Source organism: Hibiscus syriacus, unplaced genomic scaffold, assembly GCF_006381635.1.
Source record: "Hibiscus syriacus cultivar Baekdansim isolate YM2019G1 unplaced genomic scaffold, ASM638163v2 tig00111759_pilon, whole genome shotgun sequence".
Taxonomy (NCBI): Eukaryota; Viridiplantae; Streptophyta; class Magnoliopsida; order Malvales; family Malvaceae; genus Hibiscus; species Hibiscus syriacus.
Genome location: NW_024063171.1, coordinates 147868 through 164959, shown reverse-complemented (window position 1 = coordinate 164959; position 17092 = coordinate 147868). Strand labels below are relative to the sequence as shown.

Here is a 17092-nt window from a genome sequence, read left to right as displayed (position 1 = left end):
ATCCAAATAAAGAGAACGTGTACTGATGTACATCGCACCCATCCTAATAACACGAAAAAAGTTGAGGGCATTTCATCAGAGTAGATTCTTTAGGGAATGCTGATGACTAAATAAATTTAATTAATCACAGCTTAGACCTCCACTTTCCACTTCTATGTCGCAATATTGAACATGAAATCCAGCAAATTGCTTTCTAGCTAGCAACTAAATTAACAAGTGAATATGAAAGTAAACTTGAAATGCTATACCTAAAAGTATCAATTCTCTTATCTATCAACCCAACTCAGTACTTGTTTGTTATGTCCTCTAACCCGGTCCATCCATTCGTTTCGCAGTTGACATAACATACCAAAACTGTGCACAAGATATACGCTTAAACATCTAAAACACCGACATATTACAATCATGCAACTGCAGATGCAGTTCGGCGAAGATCTACCCTGTTACCAATTTTGCTGTCAGTTGGTCTGCCTTTGAAACTGCCGTACCTTTCCGGCCTCGGCAGAAAAGAGAAAGGACATTTGTTCCAACCCCTGCACTGTGTACTTTGCATATTTACTGGAACTGGCATCTTGCTCCACCAATGGCCCATAAGTTTGCATATAGCTTTGATAGACGGGTAGAATCGCCTGCACTATTAGTTGACATGTCTTCTCCCTCAAATTCTTTCTGAGATAACCCAACCAGACTGCTTTTTATACATCTCATCAAAAGCTTCATTAAAAGTCTTCAACCTTTTCTTTACGAGATCACGAGCAGTGGCACAACCACCTGAGAACAGGATTAACCCTTCACGGCTTAAATGACCAGGGAGCTTACCCCAGCTCTCTCTTAAGAAGAGAGTGGAATAATACTCCTTGCACTGTTCATGTTCTTTCAACCAAGCATCTCCCATGAGCTCTCCAATTTTTGTTCCCTTCAAGTGTTTGTATAGATGCCAGTGGCTGTTCATAGCAAAAAGATAGGACAGTGTAGCATCGCCATATGCCTTCACCCATGTTTCCAAATTCAGATCAACGGCCTTAATTATTTTCAAAACCTCATTAACAAGAATCATCTCCTGAAATTTTTTATGCTTCCAGCTTTGGTGAATGACGAGAACTTGGGTCAGGATGGGCCTATACTCATCATCGAGCAGTTTATTGCAGTACTCGGTTATGAAAAACACCAATTTAGGAATGCTCCCATCCTGAGGAGGAGGGATTTGCCTCTGTAATTCCACCTGAACAAAGATTTCCCAGAAAATTTCGGCTACACCGTCAATAACCCTCTTGATGAGATCTCTTGTCAGGTTTTGGATCTCAATGCATGCTGCTCCCCAAAGAGCCTGTTGAATCCAATCTCAATTTGTTCAAAGATGCAAATATATCCAATAACTTGAGAAGCTTTAAAGGTTCTTTCTTGCTTTCAGTGATAGTCTTCCCAAACTGAAGAAAAGCAAGAATGCCAGCTTGTGCAGCTATTTTTGCAAAACATCCCATCCAAACATCCAGGCCAATCCTCTCGAAAACATCATTACACAGTTTGAACTCTGCCTCGAATAAATGCTTTACTGCAAACTCTAAATGTCTTCCCCACTGTCCTATATACCCTTCTATGCTCTGCACATCTTTGAACTCCGAGACAGAGATCTCAAGATAATCCAAATCCAGTGCCTTCAAGCTAGCTCTGACATTTGAATTACGAACTTCAACATAGATTGTAATGCACTTCTCAAGTCTATTATTAGCAATCAGCCTACCAAGAATTGCTTGCAACATCTGAATAACAGCCACTGGCAAGGGCGACTGTGCAATGCATGCCTGTTCGCCTAGTGATGGGGATGACATTGGAAGTGGCACGCTATGCTCCGTCAATAGTCTTCTAAACTCATTTTCCAGTTGATCCAATGCAGCATCTAAAAGCCCCCCATCAAGATGTATTATTTCCCCATCATTTTGCAACTCCCTTAGGCCCTTGAGCGATGTCTTCAAATTCGACAAATACCGTCCATCAGCAACCCTGTTACCCTCCAAATACTCAATTATATCTTCCAACCATTGAATAGCCAATCCACAGTTATCACTAAGAAACCTCAATGCCTCCTCCAGGCGTTTCAACACCGATAAATACCCAGGAAGATCATTCCTGGGATCTGATAGAAGGGACTTTTCAAGTCCATGAACGGCGTCGAAAACCTTAAGCACTGCAGCAGCAGGGCCCACAGCTCGGTTAATATGGCCCCCAACAGCTGCAAGCGCGTCCTTGTCAGCACGAATTGGGCGGACTGCAGCTTCCAAGGAGGGCAATCTTTGGTTGATCTCCTCTATTCTAGATCCAGCCTTTTCAAGAGCCAATCCTAGGGTTTTGTTTTCTCTAAGCTGAGCTTTAGTGACTTTCTTGCAGCTAGCAAATTATCAATACACAATTATTATTGCAATCATTACCAGCTGCAGATGGGTCCATTTTATTCCCCCAAAGAAAAGCCTAATCAAAATCCAAGCTTGTAAACTGAGACTACAAATTGGAGATCTACAAGCACTTCCAAAATGGGTATTTTATCCTTGTATACTTCTCATGGGAAATTTTATCAATTTCCCACGAAGTCATACAAGAAAACCCCTTTATTCTTTTCTGTTATTCTTCACCAAATCAAAACATAAAAAGAAGAAAAGGAACAGTAAGTGGGTGGGGAGAAAGCGAGTAAAAGAAACTCACTTCGGAAACGGAGAAGCACAATTGTGGGGTGAGAAAGGTGAGTTGAATCGGCGAGATGAGCTTGAATCGTTGAGTTTTGGATCCAAATAGAAACCCTAATAACAAAATAGGGAGAGAAAAAAAAGTAAGACTCAAATTGCGAGAGCTGGAAGAAGGAAGACAACACCTCTTGAATTTGTCTTCTTTTAACTTTTTATTTTATGCAGTGAAGAAAGCGCTGTGCCTCGTGGCCAGCGAATTTTTTTATTTGGAAATATAGCATATATGATTAAGAAAAAAATGTTATTAAAAATATTAATTTTTTTGACAAATTGTCATTTAAAATATTATTTTTATTATAAATATTAATATTGTACTCTTTCAAAAATTAGTTAACGAATTAATATTTTTAGTAAAAAATATATTTTAAAATATTTTATAAAAAATATTAATATTTTTAATAAAATATTTAATTAATGGTGTAGACACCTGTTTTTGTCCGGGTCTTTATATTTATTTTTTTATTTTATTTTATTATTATTATTATTATTATTATTATTATTACATTTTTTTGTAGGCTTAGAAGCCCAATTCAGATTACAAAGGCCCAATCCCGGAGCCCAACAACCCGAAGCCCAATTGGCCCAATCCCGGAGCCCAACAACCCGAAGCCCAATTGGCCCAATCCCGGAGCCCAACAACCCATCAGATTAGGGTTTCAAACCCTAAATCAGATTAGGGTTTCAAACCCTAAAACAAATTAGGGTTTCAAACCCTAATCCCCTACTCAGCCGCCACAGCCGTTTGGCTTCAATTTCCCAGCCGTTCAAGCTGGCTGCTTCCTCACCGCCGCTGTCATCGGAGCTGTGAGGAATCCATCCATCAAACAGTGACCGGTTCCTGTAAAAAACAGTAACCAAATCAAAGAACAGTGGCCTAAACTTACCCCAAATCTAAAAACCCATTAAAATAACACCCGAAAATCCCGAAAAATCTGGATTTTATTCACCCAAATCAGAGAAATCAAATCCTATCTACCTAGATATCATCATCATCTCAATGGAAATCCACATGCAAGAAAGATAAAAGACAAAAGAAGAGAAAAGAGGGGTGATAACCAGAAAAAGGAGAGAGAGGGCTAAAAAAAAAAAAAGTGAGGGAGATCTTACCCTTGTAGAAAACCTCGTCGTTGTAGCCTAGCCAGAACAGAGAAGGCCGTATTGAAGGTAAACTTTCCCTTATTTTGGATCTAGGGTTTTCAAATAGGGGTTTTCGGTTTTTGCTTGGGGTAGGAGAAGGGTTATTGTTCAAGGAAGAGAGGAGGGTTGGTCATGGTTGATCTCTCAAGCCATCGCCGCTGGCTGCGGCGGCCGTGGCCTTTTTATTTTTTCTCCACGGCGGAGACAGAGGCGGAGAGGGAGAGAACTTTGAGAGCATTCTTTTGCTCTCTGTTTTAAGAAGGGAAGAAGTAGAGATGAGGGAATGAGGGCCAATCCCGTTTTAGGGCTTTAATGCCCCTGTGAAACGGCCGTGTTTTAGAAAAAGGGTTCTGTATTTTCCTCGTGTGGGTTAACTACACTTTTAGTCCCTAGGGTCTTGTAATCATATTGTTAAACCATTAAATGAAATGATAATTTCTTTGATTTCGAGCAATAAGTTTTCAGAACTTATAACTTAGTACTGTTATTGTTTGTTATGACATTTCTATTAACATTTGATTTTGGTCACGGCATTTATAAGTGTTGTAATTTAATCATCGTGTGGAAATTGGTTTAACTGCTGTTGTATCCTTATGTTCCTGTTTTATTTCATTTTAGTCCTGTACATGATTTATGGTTTATTTTTAGCTTAGTACATATGCTATTTAGTATTTTTTAGTATGGACTCTGATTTATCTGAAATTGCTATTTTAATTTTTATTTTCTGTTTCTTTCATTGTAGTCCTTTAAGTTCCTGATTTTACCATTTTGGCTCTTTGAGTTTATGTGTTTGTTATTCTAGTCCTTTTTACTTGCTTTTTGATCATTTTATCTTGATTTGTAATATTTACTTATTTTTATTGTAGTCATTTATATATGAATTTGTTATTTGGTTATTGTATTATGTAAATAATGTTGTTTGTTTCATTTAATGTAAAGATTCTATGTCGCATATTTTATTTATATTTATTCCCATTGTATTTCTCTATTGTATATTATTCGAATAATTTCAAGAACACATATTTATAGAACGGGCGTGGAAAGTATCACTTGATCGAAGTGGTACAATCCGATACGACATTCAAACAGAATAAAAAATGCAAATTCTTCCTTTTACAAGCTTATAGAAATTATTTTTATTGTTATTTTATTTTTTTGATTAATTTATTTGATGTTCTATTGTTTAATATTTAAATTTTAATCTTTATTATTATTTCTTCATTGAATCTTAATATGAGTGATGTATGCTTTGGAAAAGTATAGTATGATGCATTTTATGTCAATTTTCGTCATTTTTTTTAATTTAAAGAGAAAATATTCTTTACAAGTAAGAAATAGACGAGGTAGCTTTCCCGGCGGAGGATTGCAAATCTCGGGATTTCTTATCGAGAAAGGATTTTTTTTTATTTATTATTTTAACTAATATTCAATAAATAGATCATAATTTATTTATTATTCTATTTTTCATAATTTTTATTGTATTAATGGTTGTTATGTTAATATTAACGATACATAAATTAAGCATATTTTATTTTCTACTCATGACGATATTATTTAGTGGTAATTCAAAGATAGGATATACTTTATAGATAAGAAATAGATGAGATAGCTTTCCGTTGGAGGATTGCAAATCTTGAGATTTCTTACCAAGTGAAGTATTTCTATTATTTTAACAAATATTCAATAAATAGATCATATTTTTTTACTTCATATTCGAATTGTAATTTCCACCATTTACGACGATGTGTAAGCTACACAGTACCAATTTTGGGCGTTGTGGGGGTGCTTACCCTTCCCCACACGTAACCGACTCCCGAACCTGTTTTAAATGAATCCTTGGTAACGTAGACCAAAATTTTGTCTTATAAAATTATTTTTCTTAAAATTGTTTTTAAAAGACGTTTTTAGGTATTTGACCTACCTAATCCAAAGGTCGATGGCGACTCTATTCAATTTAATCCAAATTAATCCAAAATACTCGATTTTTCAAAATAAAAGTCATAATTGTTTTTTAAAAATAATAAAAAATAGTTTTAAAAAAATGGTTATGACAGCTTGGCGACTCTGCTGGGGACCTCTAGAGAGTCAGGCTGTCGGTCGCTTATATATGGTCGTTATGGTGGAAATTATAAGTTCGAATCTTTAGTAAAACTATGATCTATTTATTGAATTTTTATGTATTATTTTTATCTCTTTATTTTTTATATACTAACATTTTAATTGTTTTCATTTTTTTCCAGATATTTATTAGTTCTCATTGGGTGTTTTTTTTATTTTTATTTTCCCTGTTTTTGAGTCAAAGGTTTGTTAGTTTCTCCTCACACACATCACTTTCATTAGCATAACATGAGCTCTAGACATGAGTTTCGATCCAAATTAGTTAGGGTGATTGCTTTACTCTCGTAAGAATTTATTCTTCGTATGAGTTTTAGCAAATAACCCATGGGATACATACCTTATACCTTCGTAGGAATTTATTCCTCGTATGGGTATAAGGCAGTGAATCCCCTCGAATTGAACTCGGTCCGTTTGAAACCTGTAATGGGTGAGGATTGAGGGTTTGGTAGCCCAAAGGGGCACTGACATCAAGGACAATTCGAGTTCCTTTTTTCCTGTTAGAGCTGAAACCATGCATATAGTGAACCATAGAACGGTCACACTAGGTAGAGTCGTACTGAACCTCTGTCCGTCAATAGGTACCCAAAATAGGCGTACACAATGGAGAAACCCTCTAACCTTTTTATTTTATTTTATTTATTTATTTTTGAGTATGTAGAATAGATTTATTCTTTTAAAGCATGTGAAATAGAATTTAGGTGCAGTTAGAATTTAATTAATTTAAGGGGGTAGAGAGCATGTTTGGGTAGGACCCTTTTTTTTTTTTGAGGAATATTATTCGGGTAGATAATACATAAATAGAATAGATTTATTTCCCGTTTTACTTATCTTTTTATGTTAAATTTATGCAATTGTTTTGACTAATTGTTTTGTTTGTTTTGTTTATTTTTTTCATACTGCATAGACATATCATTAGAAAAGGCGATTGATCTGTGAGTATCGATAAAGTGGAAAGACTTTCACGATGGAAAGGAGTTTCTAAACAAAGAAGTGAATCCAGCAGATGTAAGGAACTGGTCCGAAGCCAAGCAGAAAGAGCAGGGAGATAGTCTATCAGGGAACTACGTGTCGGATCTGTCTGATTATACACCAGCTTCTTTAAAACAAAATGAGCTTCAGGGATTGAAAACAATTTGGGAAAGTTGGAATCTTATTGAGAGGCAAGCTTTTCAGCAGACTTATGGGGATATATTTCATCTGATATACGCGAAGGTAGACCCGGTTCTCATACGATGCATAATACAGTTTTGGAATCCGGCCTATAGTTGTTTCACATTCAACCGAGAGGACATGACTCCAACCCTCGAGGAATACCAATTTCTGTTGAATTTGCCAAGCGTTAAAGTAGACAAAGTTTACTCCCGATCGATAAAAGGGCCTTCTTTTAAGTCAAAGCTTGCAAAGATCTCGGGCACAAGCGACAAATGGGTAATGATCGCTTGCAACGCAAGGGAGAAAGTGAGGGAGTGACGTGGTCTCACTTACAAAAGATAGCTGAAGCACATGTAGATGAAAACGTGCGTAGAGATGTATTTGCTTTGGGTATATATGGTTTGGTAATCTTTCCAAATGTTTGGGGCTGATCGAGCTAGCAGTAGTCGATTTGGTTGAGAAGTTAGGAAGAGAGTGAATCCAGTCCATGCAATTCTTGCTGAAACTTTCCGATCTTTGAATATATGTAGAAGGTTGGGGGGAGGTCGTTTTATGGGTTGTGCTCAATTGCTTACTGTGTGGATCAGAAGCCATTTCTGGAAGGAAGAAAAAGTCAACTATAACCGTTTTTTGAAAGATTATTCTCCTGTTGCTGAGTACCTTACGAAGGAGTGGCCTGAAGTATCTCAGAAAGATCAATGGATTGATTTCTTCCGGAATCTACAAAGTCAAAACATAGCATGGCGAACACCGTGGCTGATGCATACACAAATCTTGTTCAAATGTGGAGATTTGGATTGGATTATATTACTGGGATTGTGGGGAGGAGTGGGATACGCTCCTTTGTTGATATTGAGACAGTACGGTGCCCGACAGTTTGTTCCCGTGACTCATGGGTTGACTGGTGCTGAATTTGATTATAAAGAAGGCAATTATAGAAAGAAAATCAAAGATGTGGCTGATTCTTGGAGGATGACTTTTAGGACTAAAGTGGTTGGAGCGGATGTTATCTTGACGCCTGATTATGAAGCCTGGAGAATCAGGAGGGTAAATGATAAGATACCTTTAACATCTGGAGAGGGATCAAGGTCGATAGAAGAACAAATCAGAAATATCCCTTCGAATTTGGAAATCCAAAGAATTGAGTTTGAAATGGAAAAGGCTAAAGATTCCAAGAAAATAGAAGAGATGGAGAGAGAAAACTTCATGTTGACTATCGAGGCTGAATTTCATGACAGACAGTTTATAATGATGAGAGAACGGAAAGAGGAGGTGGAAGCCGATTTAGAAGACTTAAAAAAAGATTATCAAAGGGTGCAGCAAGTGAGAAAGAAACTTGGATCCAGAGAATTAGCGGCTGCAAGACGGCGAATCAAAAGTCTGGAAATTGAGAACAAGTGTCAGATCAAGAAGATAGAAGTTGGAAAAGCAAAAGTATGCGAGCTAGAGGCCGATAAAAAGGAATTGATCAAGCAGTATAAAGCTGAGGCTCGTAGAGCTCAAAAACTCCATGAAGAAAAAGAAGTCAGCCTGAAAGAATTAGAAGAAGAAAAGAATCAAGTCCAGGGGTTAAAAATTGAGATGAACAGTATAATTGAGGACTTTGAGGACAAAGATCGAAGAATTTTAGAGCTCGAAGAAGAAAGAAAGCAAAAGAAAGAAGAGATGTGGTCTGAGAGACAAGGATGGAATCGATTCCTCGATAGAAAGCAGGCAGAGATTGGATCGTGGATGCAGAGATTCTCGACAAAAAGTCAGCAAGTAGATGAGCTCACGGGAGAAATGGGAGAATTACAGATGAGATTCGAACATGAGATGAACCAATCTCGAGCTATGAATGATGAGCTCAAAAGTCATGTATCGAACCTTGAGCAATCCCTTCTGCAAGTGCAAGTTCCTCCCGCTTCAGTGGACCTAAGAGTTGCTCTCGAAGAAAACAAATCCTTCCAGAAAGAAATCAGAGAATTGAAAGGTGAACTCCAGAAATGCCGAATTCATATTACCAGTCTAGAAAAAGAAATCAAACGCATCAATAAGGGATGGGAAAATACATATGAGCACTATCGATCCTTGGTAGAAGAACGCGAGCGCATGATGGGGGAAGCTATTGCTCAAATGGGTGAAGTGGCTCGGTACATGAACGAATTAGCCAATAGAGCGGAGATCATCCAACTACGCACAAATCCGGTTTCCGAATATACAAGGGAGATCATTGCCATTATGAATGAAATTGTAGAGCTGAGTCTGAGGGCTAGGCCTTATATGTAATAGAACTCCTTTGTAATGAGTGAAACTTTTTACCCAATGAAAGTATTTCCGAATGGTTACTGCTTGGGTCAACGCCTTTTATTTGCATTTCATACTTGCATCATACATAAGTAAATTCATCATTTATAATGCATCACCAATAAAATATATCATTTATAGCACATTACCAATAATATGCATTCGAATTTAAAAGAACAATAAAATTAATTTCCGAAGGGTTATGTGACAGACGATTCTGGCAAGTAAGAACTCCAATCCTTATCACACGCGAAGTAGAGCCATGGAGGCCAAGCTTGATCAATTAAAGAAAGAAATGCAAGAAGATCTACTAAGAATACAACAAGAATGGCAGGCAAAGATGGATCAGTCACAAAAGTCAATTATAGATCAAATCCTGCAAAGCCAGGCTAATATGATGAATGAGATGATGACCAAGATGTCTGGGTTACGTACTGAAACAGTTAAAGAACCAAGCACTGCCCCTGTTGAAGTTTCTAGACAGGAGTCTACCCCGAGACTAGTTATCTCACCTGAAAAGCTAGTTGAACATCCTGCAGGGTCTTCAGCTGTAAATGTTCAAATGGCCACGACTAACCCTCAAAACAGTCCTCATGAGTATATTGATGTAGATCCTGAGGAAATGGAGAAACCTAAAACGGAAGTACCAGAGCATTTAAAGGACTGGTGCAAAGGGTTTTTTAAAGAAATGGGAAAGCAGGGTTCTCAAGACGGAATGAATGCAGAGGAATTGAGTCTTGTGCCAGACCTAGTATTACCGCCAAAGTTCAAAATGCCGGAATTTGAAAAGTATGATGGAAAAACTTGTCCTGTTGCTCACTTGACCATGTTTTGTCGAAGAATGACAGGATTTGTGAAGGATGATGGGCTATTAATTCACTGTTTCCAGGCCAGCTTGACGGGGTCAGCTGTCAGATGGTATAACCAATTAACCCGAGCTAAAATAGGGTCTTGGAAGGATTTGGCCAATGCGTTTAAAGAACAATATCAACACGTTACCGATATGATGCCTGATCGTGTTACTCTCCAAAATATGGAGATGAAGCATAATGAGACCTTCCGACAGTACGCTCAGCGCTGGAGGGATATGCTGCTCAAGTGCACCCACCACTTATTGAGAGGGAGTTTATAACCATGTTTATAGATACGTTAAAATCTCCTTATATTGATCATATGTTAGGAGTGGCAACTAAGAGCTTCTCTGATATCGTGATGTGTGGAGAGATGATCGAGAGAGCATTAAAGAAGGGGCAGATTGTCGGTAGCCAAATTCCTACAAAGAAACCCTATGTGAAAAGGAAAGAAGGAGAGGTGAATAATGTAAATTTCTCTGTGAGTAAGCCGAAGATGGGAAACTCTTCTTCATCTCAAGGAGAGACTAAGCGCGAGCATAACAATGAAAGGATGACGTTCACTCCCATACCAATGACTTACAGTGAGCTCTTCCATGGATTAGTCCAAGCTCACGTAGTGTCACCAAAATTCATTGATCCAATTAAACCACCTTATCCAAAATGGTTCAACGAAAATGAGACATGCGAATATCATGCAAATCTCAGAGGACATAACATTGAAAAGTGTCTCGCTTTCAAAAGAGTGGTTGAAGATCTGATCAAGAGAAAGGTGGTGTCCTTTAATGATTCTGAAGCACCCTGTGTTGCTGCAAACCCGCTTCCAAATCATCAGAATCAGGGAGTGAACGCTATTGAGAAAAATCAGAAAATTAAAAGGAGAATTGAAGAAATAAGAACACCGATGAAATGGGTATATGCTCAAATAAAGGAGAGAGGATTATTGAGCCCTAGAAATGAATGCTCAACGGAAAAGACAGAGAACTTTTGTGAATACCATGGTGAAAATGGTCATCAAATTCAGGACTGTCAAGAATTCAGGCAAATAGTCCAAGAATTAATGAACAAGCAGGAGTTGCAGTTCTATTAAGAAAGAATGAGTGAGAATGAAAGATATATATGCGCTTCTGAAGAAAATTCAAGGGAAGCTGAAAAGATTTTAAAAAAGCCTGTCCTGGTCATATCGAAACCAAATTACGAGGCCAGCAGTGGAAGTATGACATCTAGGGTGGTGATCAAAACCCCTGTGCCTTTTACCTACAAGAGTAACAAGAGTGTTCCCTGGGACTATACATGCCAAATTAATACTCCTGAGAGTAAGGAGGAAGAAGTTGCTGAAGTTGGATTTTTCACCAGGAGTGGAAGATGCTATGCTCCTGGAAAGGCTGATAAAGCAAGAGATGTGGTTATTAAAGATCCTGATGATAAATTGAATGAGCCTGTTAAGATTGAGGAGGCTCAGGAATTTTTAAAGTTTCTGAAACACAGCGAGTATAATATTGTGGAACAGCTTCATAAGACCCCAGCGCGGATTTCAATGTTATCTCTACTGTTGCATTCGGAAGTACATCGAAATACTCTGATCAAAGTGCTGAATGAAACTTTTGTAGGGAAGGATATACCAGTGGAACGTGTGGACAGGATGTAAATCATATTAATGCAGATAATTTTATTTATTTTTATGATGACGAAATACCTGAAGAAGGAAAAGGCAGGGGCAAGGCTTTACACATTACGGCTCATTGCAAAGGAGTCATCGTCTCTGGGGTGTTAATTGACAACGGATCGGCCTTGAATGTTATGCCATTCGCCACTCTAAATAGACTTCCTGTGGATGTATCACAAATGAGGGTTTGTGGCAATGCTGTAAGGGCATTTGATGGGACAGAACGCAAGATAATGGGGAAGATGATTATCCCTCTCAGAATTGGCCCTACAACATTTGAAGTAGATTTTGTTGTCATGGATATTCATCCAAGTTATAGTTGCTTGCTAGGGAGACCCTGGATTCACATGGCTGGGGCAGTTCCTTCCTCCCTTCACCAAAAGCTCCGATTCATTGTTGATGGGACTCTGGTGACCATCAAAGCGGAAGAAGACATCATTGCCTCTATCACTACAGATGCACCATATGTAGGGGTAGATGAAAATGCACTAGAGTCCTCCTTCCAGTCCTTGGAATTTGTTAATGCTACTTTTATCTTTGAAGGCAAAAGAATTCCCATTCCTCATCTTTCAAAAAATACAAAGATGCAATTAAAAGAGACATTAGCTAGAGGAGCAAAGGTAGGGAAAGGCTTGGGAAAAAAAACTGCAAGGAATCACTGAAGGGTCGGCTCCAGTTCCTAAAAGAAATTATTTTGGTCTCGGATACAAACCAACGTACCATGATAAAGTCAAGGATGCACAAAAGCTTAAGGAAAGGAGGAATGCAAGAGTAAAGGGAGAAGATCTTGTTTGGGGACCCATGGTCATCCCACCACTCTCCAAATCTTTTGTGTCTAGAGGATTTGTGATTAACACGCTGAAACAGTCATGGGATATTGAAGATACAGAATTTGTTGAAGATTTATGGGGGAAGCCTGAGCATCAACGTTATCACAGAAGATTCTACTGGAGAGTGTTCATTGGCATCAATCCGTCCGTGTCCTCCTGGCTATGTTTTGAACAATTACACTGTTGAAGAACTCCCTGTGTTCTATAAGCACTTTTCAAAGTAATGCATAATAACAAATCTGTCTCCTTTTGACCCAAATATAATAGGGCTTTTGTAAAAGGACAAATTGTTATTTGTCATTGCTTTAATGAAACAGTGTTCTTCTTTCATTCTAATCTTAGCAAGTATTTTATTCATCTCTTGAGTATTCTTTATTCTTTATTGATAATTATTCTCTTGATAAATATTAGATAAAATTTTTGTCCACAGCCAAATATACTCCTTTTGATTCGCAGGTCTTCAGATATCAACTGTTCGAGTAATGATACTTTTGAACCACAAATTGATTTTGAAAATGACATGTGTCTCGAAGAATCTGAGGGTTATAAAGATGAAGAGGAATGTGAGTTAAACTCTGAGCTTGTTAGAATGATGGAGCAAGAAGATAGACAAATATTGCCCCACAAAGAGACAACTGAAACAATAAATTTGGGAACAGAAGAGGATATAAAGGAAGTTAAAATTGGCACTTCACTCTCACCAAAAATAAGAGATGGTCTTATAAGCCTTCTTCGGGAATATAGGGATGTGTTTGCTTGGTCTTATCAAGATATGCCGGGTTTGGAAACTGACATTGTGATGCACAAGCTACCAATAAAGCCGGAATGCAAGCCCGTTCAGTAAAAACTTCGAAGAATGAGACCAGATATGCTATTAAAAATCAAGGAAGAAGTGAAGAAACAATTCGATGCTGGATTTTTACAAGTGGCCAAGTACCCTGAATGGGTAGCAAACATAGTGCCAGTTCCAAAGAAAGATGGCAAAGTTCGGATGTGTGTTGACTACCGGGATCTCAATCGAGCGAGCCCCAAAGATAATTTTCCACTCCCACATATCGATACTTTGGTTGACAATACGGCTGGTCATGCTCTTTTCTCTTTCATGGATGGTTTCTCAGGTTACAATCAAATTAAGATGGACCCAGAAGACATGGAGAAGACAACTTTTGTGACAATGTGGGGTACGTTTTGTTACAAGGTGATGCCCTTTGGACTTAAGAACGCTGGGGCAACATATCAAAGAGCCATGGTTACGTTGTTCCACGATATGATGCACAGGGATATAGAAGTGTACGTGGATGATATGATTGCCAAATCACAAACTGGAGAAGAATATGTAAAAGTCTTAAGGAAACTATTTCTAAGATTAAAGAAATACCAGCTCAAGCTTAACCCGGCCAAGTGCACATTTGGAGCTACTTCAGGGAAGTTATTGGGATTTGTAGTCAGTGAGAATGGGATAGAAATAGATCCTGATAAAGTCAAAGCAATTTTGGAATTACCTCCCCCTAGAACGCAAAAAGAAGTACGAGGTTTTCTGGGGAGGTTAAATTATATTGCCAGGTTCATCTCTCAGTTGACTGAGAAATGTGATCCAATATTCCGATTACTGAGAAAGCGAAACCCAGGAGAATGGGATGATAGTTGCCAAGAATGCTTTGATAGAATTAAGGGTTACTTAATTAATGCTCCTGTCTTGATGCCACCAATCCCAAACAAACCATTGATTTTATATTTGACTGTCTTTGAGAAGTCAATGGGATGTGTGTTGGCCCAACATGACGAAACTGGAAGAAGAGAACGAGCTATTTACTATCTCAGTAAGAAATTCACTGACTGTGAGACTCGATACTCCTCTATCGAAAAGCTATGTTGTGCTTTAGTATGGACTACTAAGAGGCTGAGACAGTATTTGTTGTATCATACTACCTGGTTGATATCAAGACTGGATCCGTTAAAGTACCTGATGGAATCAACGGCTCTAACGGGAAGGATGGCGAGATGGCAAATGTTGTTGTCCGAATTTGATATAGTCTATATGAACCAGAAATCAGTTAAAGGGAGTGCTATTGCAGATTTCTTGGCAAGCAGAGCATTAGAAGACTATGAGCCAGTAAAATTCGATTTTCCGAATGAAGACTTGATGAGTATATTTGTTACTGAAGAAGATACTCCAAAAAATGAAGCATGGAAAATGAACTTCGATGGCGCTTCTAATGCTGTGGGACATGGAATTGGGGCAATACTAGTTTCACCTGAGGGAGATCATTATCCTTGTACTAGTAGGCTCGCCTTTGAATGCACTAACAATATGGCAGAGTATGAAGCATGTATCTTGGGTATTCAAGCTGCAATTGAGCGCAAAGTTAAAAGTCTGGAAGTATTCGGCGATTCTGCTCTGGTTATTTATCAGCTTCGCGGGGAATGGATGACTCGAGACTCCAAGTTGATAGAATACAAGAACTTAGTGATGGAGTTGATCAAAGAGTTTGAAGAAATTTCTTTTGCTTATCTTCCTCGTGAAGAAAATCAAATGGCAGATGCCTTGGCTACGTTGGCAGCTATGTTTAAGGCCGATGATCAGTCTCGAATGATGCCTATTCGGATGAGTATAAGAGAAATGCCAGCTCATTGTTGCAACATAGAGGAAGAAGAGGATGATAGTCTCCCATGGTATTATGATATTCTCCAATATATGAAGTATCGGGCTTACCCGGCGGAGGCAGCTGAGAATGATAAACGGACCTTAAGAAGATTAGCAATGGGGTATGTCCTTGATGGAGATATATTGTATAAAAAGGGCAAGGATCAGGTGCTTTTGAGATGTGTGGATAGAATCGAGGCCAAGAAAATACTTGAGGAAGTCCATGAAGGAGTTTGTGGAACACATGCTAATGGATTCACAATGGTTAGAAAAATCATGAGGTTTGGGTACTATTGGTCCACTATGGAAGGAGATTGTATCAGATTTGCTCGAAGATGTCATAAATGCCAGATTCATGATAACCAAATACATGTTCCTCCTTCACCACTCCATGTGATGAACGCACCTTGGCCATTTTCAATGTGGGGCATTGATGTCATTGGGGCAATTTCACCGAAGGCCACAAATGGACATCGTTTTATCTTAGTGGCTATAGACTACTTCACCAAATGGGTTGAAGCTGCCTCTTATGCTAATGTCACAAAAGGAGCAGTGTGCAGATTTCTAAAAAGAGAAATCATTTGTAGATATGGAACACCTGAAAGGATCATCACAGATAATGCATTGAATTTGAACAACGATTTAATGAAGGAAGTTTGCACAAAGTTAAAGATCAAACATCACAATTCGGCTCCTTATCGCCCAAAAATGAATGGGGCAGTAGAGGCAGCGAATAAAAACATCAAGAAGATCATCACAAAAGCAACTGAAACATATAGGGACTGGCATGAAAAATTACCTTTTGCGTTGCTTGCTTATCGCACGTCCGTTCGTACATCTACTGGGGCAACACCATTCTCTTTGGTATATGGGATGGAAGCAGTTTTACCTGTTGAGGTGGAAATACCTTCTTTGAGAGTATTGATGGAGTTGAAACTGGACGAGGCTGATTGGGTACAAAGTAGGTTTGATCAATTAAATTTGATTGAGGAGAAAAGGCTGAGAGCTATCTGCCATGGCCAAATGTACCAGAAAAGGATGATACGAGCATATGACAAGAAAGTCAGACCTCGAGAATTTCGTGAAGGCGATTTGGTACTAAAAAAGATCCTACCTATGCAAAAAGACTTTCGAGGGAAGTGGATGCCGAACTGGGAAGGTCCCTATGTTGTAAAAAAGGCATTCTCAGGAGGAGCTTTGGTGTTAACAGAAATGGATGGAGAAGATTTGCCTAATCCCGTGAATTCAGATTCGGTCAAGCGATATTACACTTAAAAAAAAAGGGGAAAAAAACGAGAAGGAAATGAAAAAATGAAAAATAAAGGAGGGTTCAAGATGAAAACCCAAAATGGGCATCTTGAAACCAAAGGAGGATTCGAGTTGAAAATCCGTAATGGACGGCTCGAATAATCAGAATTTGAAATGGTGGATTCCCTCGGAAGCCTAACAGTTTAGGGAAAGACTCTCATACTCACACATCTTTTGTACGATCTGAATCTTCGAAACACATGTCAACTTTCAAGAAAGATTTGGAGTGAAGAAGTAAAAGGATTCAGCATTTGATATTCACTATATTTGTCCATTATTTTTCCTTTGTATATACTTGTTTTCTTGTCCCAAAAGATTGTACTTTCTCATTACCTATCTTCAGTGAAATTTTTGAATTTGAT

The 17092-nt window shown here is 38.3% G+C and overlaps 1 pseudogene; it reads right to left on the bottom strand.

The window, feature by feature from the left end:
• Positions 1-226: 226 nt before the first annotated feature.
• Positions 227-2445, bottom strand: LOC120169389 (annotated as a pseudogene).
• Positions 2446-17092: the final 14647 nt, after the last annotated feature.